The following is a 9,784-nucleotide window of genomic DNA, read 5'->3' as shown; positions in this document are numbered from 1 at the left end:
CCGCCCAAGTTTATCATGTGGCCCCTTGGTAAAATTAATTGCCCATCCCTGTGCTAGCCTGTGTGGAAATATTTAAACCACGTGTTAACCCCGTGTTAGTTTGTGCCCCATGTACCCCTATTTTCTTTTTTATTCTTGTGGGTGAAACAAGACCCAAACATAATTTTGAGAGATAGCCTATATAAATATAAACCTTTAAATTCTGAAATTGTCAGAATGTGAATTTGCTGCCTAAATATGTGTATTACAATACAAGGCATATACAAAGGCTGCTGTACGGGTCTTTTAGTTGCCAAAGCTTCATGCTAACAGACATGATTTTTTTTTTCCTCCCCCAAATGAGTGCTGGTACCTATAGGTTGTGCATGAACTCTGCTCATGTAGCAGGGTTAAGCATGACATTTTCACCAGAGATGGTTGGCTCCCCCCACATTTATCACGGGTTGGGTTATCTGTAGTCTCAAGTGCTACTGGTTCTCCCTCTGCTCAGGACGCTCTCTGGCAGCAGAATGGATTTGCCATTTGAAGAGGAATTGGTGCAAAACTGCAAATACACACTAGTTAGGAAAGATGAAACGCCTTGTAAACTGTTTTACTTTCGATATGTAAAGTACAAGAACGATTTTTGTCCATGAAACATTTTTAAAAAGATACAGATCAGGGGAGCGTTTCCCCAAAGCATCGTAAGATCGCCTAACTATGGTCGCAATTCTCTTGAATATTGGTAAAGACGTTGCTAAAAGTTAATAAAAGTTGCTGAAACGCAACGCACCCCAGAACGACGTAAAAATAAATAAAAATGGTGACAATGGCTGATAATAATAGACAAGTAATTTTCTAAAACGTTTCAAGCAAACCTTTTTTTTTTTTTTTAATGACGCCTAGTTACTGTTTACAATGCTCGACAACGGCCTCTGGGATTTTATTGGAATTCGAATCCGCATTCTACTCGTGTTTCGTTCTAATTAAGCTGAAAATCTTTATGCCATGGATAAAGAAATAAAGTGTTGTTCTCTGACTGTTCCGGGAGTCGGAGTGTCGAAAACAGCGCCATCTGGTGGCGACGCGACCGGTGTGCAACACCTGCGACTGTGCGTATCGGTGCTTCTCGTCTTCTGCTAAAGCCTCTGCTTTAATAAATCCCGTTATTAGTTATCAATATTTAAGTTTTTTTTTTCCCTCTGGAGTTTTGAGAGTTTAAAAAAGCAACGAATGGAAGGAAATTAAAAATGTTGCTATGCTGAAATAATAGTAGGCTACACACATGCATTTAATTTAATTCTGTAAGTAGGCTATCTTTTACTATGAAAAAATGTTAAATCTTACCTCTGCCAAACATTAAGCCAGTTATTTATGTTGCCAAGTTGTTTTGTTGTTGTTGTTTAATGCATATCACATGCCTGCAGTACATTATAGTTTCAGAAGCATACTTTGATCAGTTTTTATTTTTTGGCTTAGGAATCAGCTGTTTTTAAACCAGTTGTATTTATTTATTAGTATTGTTTTTTTTTTTTTTTTTTTCCTGTTTTCAGTGACACTTTCCTGCTCTCCTGACACTGACATTCAGGCTCCTCTTGTCAGTCAACCAGCTGCATCCACCATCAGCAGCGGCATGTCCCATATTCATCATTAACCTTAATTACATCAGTAACCTCATCTGACATTATGTTGAACAAAATTAACCACTTTATAACACTGCACACAACTGCATCTGTTTTCTAGTCCATAAGTAAATGCAATTTGTCTGATCATTTCAGTGAGAGTAATGGAGGAAAGATAGATGTTCACATGTAAATTATAAAAATTTGAATTCTCCAAACTTCATAATTCTCCACAGGGAACCTTCCTGCATCTGTCCCGCTGTCACTACCTAGCATTAAGAAGTCCTGGCATGAGAACATCACCCAGGAACTGAGGAATCACCAAGTGCACAAACTGTGAGTTCAAGAGGAACTGTCTCTTATTATAATGGGTGCCTTTTTGTGCACTTTCTCTGTAAACCCTTGAACGCTCTTTTAGGGTTCAAGCCATATTCCCTGTCCCAGACCCTGCAGCACTGCAGGACAAACGCTTGGAGAACTTGGTTGTTTACGCTTGTAAAGTTGAAGGGGTCTTTTATGAGTCTGCCATAAGCAGGGTAAACCACACAAGCTTTCATGCTACATTTCAGCCAGGTTAATATTTTTGGCCTTTATTTACACTAGAAAAGCCTGATTTTGGACCATGATTTTATGATGGCTTAACCTTATTTTTGTTTTGTGTTTTTGGCCCTGTTTTTATACCTAAATGGCTTGTGTTCAGGTTGAATATTACCAGTTACTGGCCGAGAAGATCTATAAAATTCAAAAGGAACTAGAGGAGAAAAGAAGGTCCAGGCTGCCAAAGCCACTCGTGAACACTCAGAATCCTTAACAGCCTGATTTCTTCAGTTCAAAGCTAGCTATATTTTGGACCAAGTCAATCATGTGTCACTCTAAGGACTAAGGGATCTCATTTGAGTTTATAATAACAGCCAGTATGTGCAGCATCATAAAAGTGAAAAGTTATCAGATATACTCTATTCTTTATATCTTATTATTCTCCATTTCTGATTTTCTTTTCTCTTTATATTTCGTTGTTGAATATTATGTTGTATAACATATGTTGTATGAATGATGGCCAGTTCTATCATTCATTTCTGCAATGTGATGATGATGATCTTGTAAAGCAGTAATTCTCTGTGGTCTTTGCTTGATATAATAACGTTGAAATGATGTTGAATTTGTGCTGTTCGTATTAGTCGTATCTTCTGATGTAGAGAGATGTTTAAAAATAGATGTAAAGAGGCTGGCTGTTTATTTTTCTGTAATATTAAACATTTGTTGGCATTAATGTTGTAAATACTGTCATTCACTTATTTTCAGTTTTGCAGTATATTTATATGAATATTCAGAATTTTTTTATTGAAGTAATTAATTCTTTGTTCTCAACACAGAAATACGTGAAAGCTTATTAATTTATATTAATCTGGCATCTCTTCACTACAGTGCCACTTCTGGTATTGTTTAAATGTTATTGTTCTTAGTGCAATTATTACAACCAAGAGCTTTCTGGGACAGTGTCCTTCATGCAGTAAAAAAAAAAAAAAAAAAAAAAAAATGAATGAAACAAAACATTAAATGTACATATAGTACATACAATTTTGCAGTGCATTTCTCTGTTTTTCTGTAAATAGTGCATTTGAGAAATTTATTTTCTTGTTCCAATATATATTACCACTAGGAAATATATAGGCCTATTTATATTTCAACATTTTAAGCCTGTATTTTAACGTCTGAGGAAAAATATCTGACTGAAAACTTCACGCTCTCATTGTCTCTACATTTTTTTTTTTCTTTAATGAATCAACTTTAGTTTCATCAAACAAAATCCAACATTGTGTCATTAAAATCCATATAACATCAACTCTAAATTCCTCCTTTTGCAGATGCATTTCATTTTCTTAATGACAGTTTATCTGGACTAGGTGTCGTCCAAAAGACCTTTGTAAAAACAGATTTAAGCATGCTGCCTTTGTGCACCAGATTGTTCTCTTACAAACCTGAATTTGATGGTGAAATTATGGACATTCTTATGCTGATTAAAATTGTGGTCAAAATTCCATTAATATCTGATGGTATGTACACTGATTTCTCTTCACACTGATTTGGACAAGGCACATAAGTAATTGTCCAATTTAAATCTATGCAAACTATTGTTCAGCATAAATGATCTAGGCTTCTGTACAGATGCTTGGAATGAATATGCGCTTATATATGTATGATTTTTTTTTTTTTTTTTTTTTTTTTTTTTATTTTAACAGCATTTAACTAACCAATGCATGTGTGGTGTGTTATAAATATGTTAAGAGTAGCTTTACATTAATCTCTTCTGCTTTGCTTGTCACATGTTTAACATACCTGATCTGTTCAGCTTTTTAGTTTTTCTCAGTTTTATTTTTCACTATTTCCCATATTCTCTGTATCATATGTTCATCACATAGTCTAAGATTTATAGTTTTAGTAAACCAGCTGTTAGTTTATCATGATAATGACGGATGAACTTAAGTGAATGAACTTCAAACCCCTTCACAAATTCTTGCGCTGATGCATTTATTGTACTGTTTATACAATTAGAGTTAATTAGGTTAGGACTGGACCCCGCACCTGCGACAATGCAGAAGTGAAAGTAAAAATTAAATTGAAAGGATGCGTTTAGCCTGCCGCATCTCTCAGCAGCGTCCGTCAGCAATAATTACGATCATTTATAGCCAGCAGACACGATCGTTTAATTTAATAAAAAAATTTTTAAAGATGCATCCCCGGAACTGTGTTTTGATGTCAATTCCGATGATGGTCGCTGATGGTACGTACAATATGATCTCCTTCACAATTATTCAGGTGTGTATATGGTGGAGCAGCATACCTTTAGCTCACCTGTATGAAGTATAGGTCTATATTTTATTCAATATATTTTAATTGCTTTTTGAATTCAGTTGCTGTTTTGTTAAAAAAAAAAAAAAAACAGAGTGTAGCCTAAGTTAAATTGTTTTCCCTGTAACGGGTGATGCGTTGGGAGCCCACATTATAAAAACGCCCAACATGAAGATCATCCTGCAAAACCGATAAAAACGATTGCGTTTACAACAAAATTTACATTTATTTTATTAGTTACTAAAAGTAGAAATTAATAAGCGATTTAATTTTTAAAAAATCCAGATTTACAGGGCTCCTTGACTCGACGTTTCTTAATTTGCTGACACTATGGGAACGAATCCCGTGGAACCTGTTGTATGAAGCATATGTGAAACCCTAAAATCTGATTGGCTGACAGCAATCCTGTGTTGGTACAAGATGTCACCTTTAATACTCAAGTGATTTGCTTCTCCCCTCTCAGGAGCAGAGATACACTCTTAAAAATAAAGGTGTTTCACGATGCCATAGAAGAACCTTTTTGGCTAAATGGTTCCATAAAGAACCTTTAACATCTGAAGAACCTTTCTGTTTCACAAAAGGTTCTCTGTGGTGAAGGAAGGTTCTTCAGATTATAAAAAGGTACGGAAGAGATAGTTCTTTGAGATTGGTTCCTTTCACTGAATGGTTCTTTGTGGAACCAAAAATGGTTCTTCTATGGCATCGCTGTGAAGAACCTTTTAAAGCACCTACATTTTTAAGAGTGTAGACAGGTGATGTTGCATGTAGATTTCCACTTGCCTGTAGTCCTCAATTTGATATTGATGCCAGATATGCTCTTCTGTGCTGTCGCCATCAAGCTGTCCTAACCGGTGCTACATATGTAACATGAGACGTTTTTTGTTCATTTAATGATTATTATTATTATTATTATTATTATTATTATTATTATTATTATTATTATTATTATTATTTGTCTATTTTATTTTTTTGTTGTTGTTGTTGTTTAACAAGGATTCATTTCAATTACCATTTCACCATATTGGAGTAACTATTTTATTTTTCTGTAAGACTTGGTTTTGTTGTTGCAAAACTTGCATGCATATATATATATATATTGTTTTCTGCATATGATGCATTCCTTATCCTATTCTTTGTTGCAACTGTTATATATTAGCTGCTAAAATTGACCAGTAAAACCTGATTTATTCTATTCTATTCTATTTATTCTTTCTTTTCTTATTCTATTTAATGCTGATTTGGACACATTTATTTTCATTTGTTATTCTATGTCCACCTGGATTGATATTTGATACTGAATTAATGTAATTTGATTGAAAGTGTCATAAATTATTAGTTTTTTTATTTTTTCTTATAAGTTTTTTTTTTTTTTTTTTTTATTGCAGAACATCATTTGATTATACTGTATTGTAAAATTGGATCGAACGTGTCATTTGGTGAACTGGTTCCACTGCAGTTTGTAATACAAATAATGTGTTCAATGAATAAATTAAGTACTTCGAGTTTTATTGATTTTGAATATAATATAATGGAATATTATACTATATTATGAATAGATTATTTGTTTTATTTTATCTCTTTTTTTTTCTTCACTTTATAGGGTTGATTGTTCATGGTCCCTCTGGTCGTCTGGTTGCTCCTCTGGGATCTTCAATGGTTTTGCCCTGCTATGTTGATGAACTCTTACTAATGGAGGGTCTGAAGGTGGAATGGAGAAAAACAGACTCAGGGACTCTGGTTCATCTGTATCAAAATGGTGAGAGTCGACCAGAGGCCCAGAAGCAGGATTATCATGATAGAGCTCATTTCTTTACTGATCAGATTCAACATGGAAACTTCTCCCTCCATTTGGGCAATCTGACAGCTGAAGATTCTGGTGAAACTGTGGTTCAAATAAAATATGTTGGTGAGTGTGAATCACATGAATTCCTCCCATCATTTTCAGTATGATTTTCCAAAACATTTTAATCCTGGACACAAATTTCCTACTGTAACATTGTTTGTCTTTTAGAGCATTTGCTAGTATCAGGATCAGATGAGTCCGTATCTGCGTCTGTGGGTGAGGACGTCACTCTGAACTGCTCTGTAAACTCTCCCATCACACCTGAACACACTGAAGAGGTTTCATGGAAGAAAACAGATAAAGATGAACATATTCTGGTTCTGCTCTACCAAAACAACAAGACTCTATCAGATTCATCAGATGAGCGATACAGAGGCAGAGTCGAGTTCTTCACTGCTGAAATCCCCAAAGGAAACTTCTCTCTCAGGCTGAAGAGTGTCAGAACTGAGGATAAAGGAGTTTACATGTGTCAAGTGTTTGCTGGAGGACTTTCAGCCAATGCAACTATTGTCCTGGAGACGTTGGGTGAGTATTTGATAAATAAGTATATAAATACACAATAACTGGTGCCTAAATTTGCACAAATAAGCAATATTTACTTTTCAGGGCAATATAACTCATAACTCTTGTATTCAGTAACTAATGTCTGTGTTTAATAGGTTTCTCTGTTTAACACATAATGGTGTTGATTCTCTGCATTTCTGCATCTGGATCTGCACTTTTGCTCTGCTGCCTGATCTACTGCAGGTCACCATATAAAGGTATACATATTATATTATACTTGCTGTAGTTCATTTGGAACTTGAAAGCTGTCTAGCAATGAATTGACAAGCCAAAGTCAAAGCAAATAAGTGCAATTAAGTTATAAAACTTGCACAACTTACATAGTCCAGTAGCTGCTGAAAGACACCTCACCACACATAACAAATGTAACACATTTAATGAATTATAGAACAATATTTAATTGAAACCCTAACTGTCTCTCCAAACACAGCTCTGTGTAGTTGTTTCACTTTTTCTAAATGCACAGTATATGTGCAATCAATCAATTATCCCTTCAATAATCAATCAATCAATTAAATAAATCAATAAACAACTATTCTCTCAAATGAATTCACCTAAGAATAAAATTTATTTTATTATTTTTATTATTATTATTATTTTTAGGGTTCATTCAACCATTTGTTCCTATGGGAGCTTCAGCAATTTTGCCTTGTAATGGTGATAAACCCTTAAAAATGGAGGGTCTGAAGGTTGAATGGAGAAGAACAAACTCAGACACTCTGGTTCATCTGTATCAAGATGGTGAGAGTCGATCGCAGCAGGATTATCATGATAGAGCTCACTTTTTTAATGATCAGATTCAGCATGGAAACTTTTCCCTCCGTCTGGACAAACTGAGAGATGAAGATGTGGGAGAATATACATGTACAGTTCACAGTCAGCAGGAACTTTTATTTTCAACTAAAATCATATTGGAAGTGGGTAAGTGAATAAATTAATTTATAACTGAACCTCAAGTTGCAGTTTTAACCAATACAATTGTATTTTGAAAATTGAGTCTCAGTTAAAACAGATGTACAGTAGTTCATCAAACTAATTATGATCACATTTCAGTAAAGTTTCACAAAATGACATGTTTTATTTATTTATTTATTTATTTGTTTTATTTTGTTTTTATTTTTTGGCTTCATTTTCAATACTAGATCTAAGCTTTTCAAAATGTGTTAAGTTCTTTACGTGAAATATTTCCACAGGGAACGAAACATATAAGGGTACCTTTAAAGGCACACAGTAAGTCCTTAGCGTACAATTATGTACCCAAAAGATGTTTTAAAGATACAACTAGAGGTACAAAATTGTACCCTTCAGGGTACCACCCCAGTGATGGCCACTGTACCTTTATTTTTTTTATTTATTTTTTTATTTCTTTTTTCTGAGAGTGAATTAATGAATGAAGTGACACTTGCTTTGTTTTATCGACTGAAATTTAGGCAGTTTTAAATGTGACTTAAGTGTCCAGATACTCTTTGGGGCTGGGATTCTTGTTCAGTTTGAAAGAGCAGCAAGAATAGAAGAAATATATATTATCAGCAATGCCACGAAAATGATCCTTTATAATAGCTAAACAACAAATAATAACCTGTAACCTTCTGTTAACTTTTATTGAATTGTTGTTGTTTTTTTCTTCTCACTCTAGGCGATTATCGCTCTTTGCTTTTACAAGGTAAGTGAAGAAATATAATCAAACTGAGCCTAACCAATACATGATTATCATTTGGTTGATTAATTCTAGTATGTGCCACTGCTCCACAAATACACCTTCTGAAGTTGGAATTACTTCCATTCCCTGATAACATACAGACGTATATCAGGGCATTTCAGGTCTCATAGAATCAGCTATCTGTGATCAATTTATTTTGTGTTTTGTTGCAGCGCACTGTTTTCTGCCAACTGATAATCCGGGATGTATATCAACTATAAATTTATGTTTTAATGTTGCATATAGTACAGTGAGTTTTTACAACAATTAGCAGTTTTTTTTTTTTTTTCCCTAAATATCCAACAGCAGCCCGTGTTTCTGCTGCTCTGTTGTGACTATTGTTTTTACTTTGATCTCAATCTCAATGTTTGACTCAAATATCCAAATTTCTGATTTGTAAAATGTTGGAAACAGTTTATTAGGAGTGTTTGTTATATGCATTATGCAGAAATACAGTGATTTTGTCTTGTCTGACACAATGGTGCATGTACAAAATGGCATTCAACCTTTTAATTTCATATTATGAACAAAATGTCTTTTCAGTTTCTGGGCTCACTGTGCGCAGTTCTTCTGGCCCAGCAGTTCTTCGTCTGGGATCTTCAGTGGTTCTGCCCTGTTATGTTAACAGACGTTTATTAGAGAAAACTCGGAACGTGGAATGGAGAAGAACAGACTCACAGACTCTGGTTCATCTGTGTCTAGATGATGAGAGTCAATCGCAGCAGGATTATCATGACAGAGCTAATTTCTTTACTGATCAGATTCAATGTGGAAACTTCTCCCTCCGTTTGGACAAACTGAGAGCTGAAGATGAGGGAGAATATACATGTAAAGTTTACAGACGGGAGGATTCTGTGTCCAGACAGGAGGATTCTGTGTCCAGACAGGAGGATAAGCCTGTCCTTAGCCAAGATAAATCTGGAACTGAGTCTACTTGGTAAGTCAACCCATACAATAATGATGTGTGTGTGTGTCAAAATGAATTTAGCGATTAATTATTAATTATTTAATTATTTGTGATCACGGAAATGCACAAAACAACTACATAACACAACAGAAAAACTCCCTCATTTTACTACACTATTATCCTTTCAGCCAAAGCAACAAAGCCATTTATATGCCAATGCATACATAGCCTTTAGCATCACATGTAATACATTTCTGACACATACGATGAATAAAATTTCTATCGGATCGCAAAAGTAATTTTTTTAGACACTTGCAACA

At 34.6% G+C, this 9,784-nt stretch overlaps 1 pseudogene; it reads left to right on the top strand.

Annotated features, from left to right (window-relative positions):
- The first annotated feature begins 4,226 nt into the window (after positions 1 to 4,226).
- Positions 4,227 to 9,498, top strand: LOC127159026 (butyrophilin-like protein 2; annotated as a pseudogene).
- The last annotated feature ends 286 nt before the right edge of the window (positions 9,499 to 9,784 follow it).

This window comes from Labeo rohita, unplaced genomic scaffold (genome assembly GCF_022985175.1).
Source record: "Labeo rohita strain BAU-BD-2019 unplaced genomic scaffold, IGBB_LRoh.1.0 scaffold_1859, whole genome shotgun sequence".
NCBI classification, from domain to species: domain Eukaryota; kingdom Metazoa; phylum Chordata; class Actinopteri; order Cypriniformes; family Cyprinidae; genus Labeo; species Labeo rohita.
This window is presented reverse-complemented; position numbering and strand designations above follow the sequence as displayed.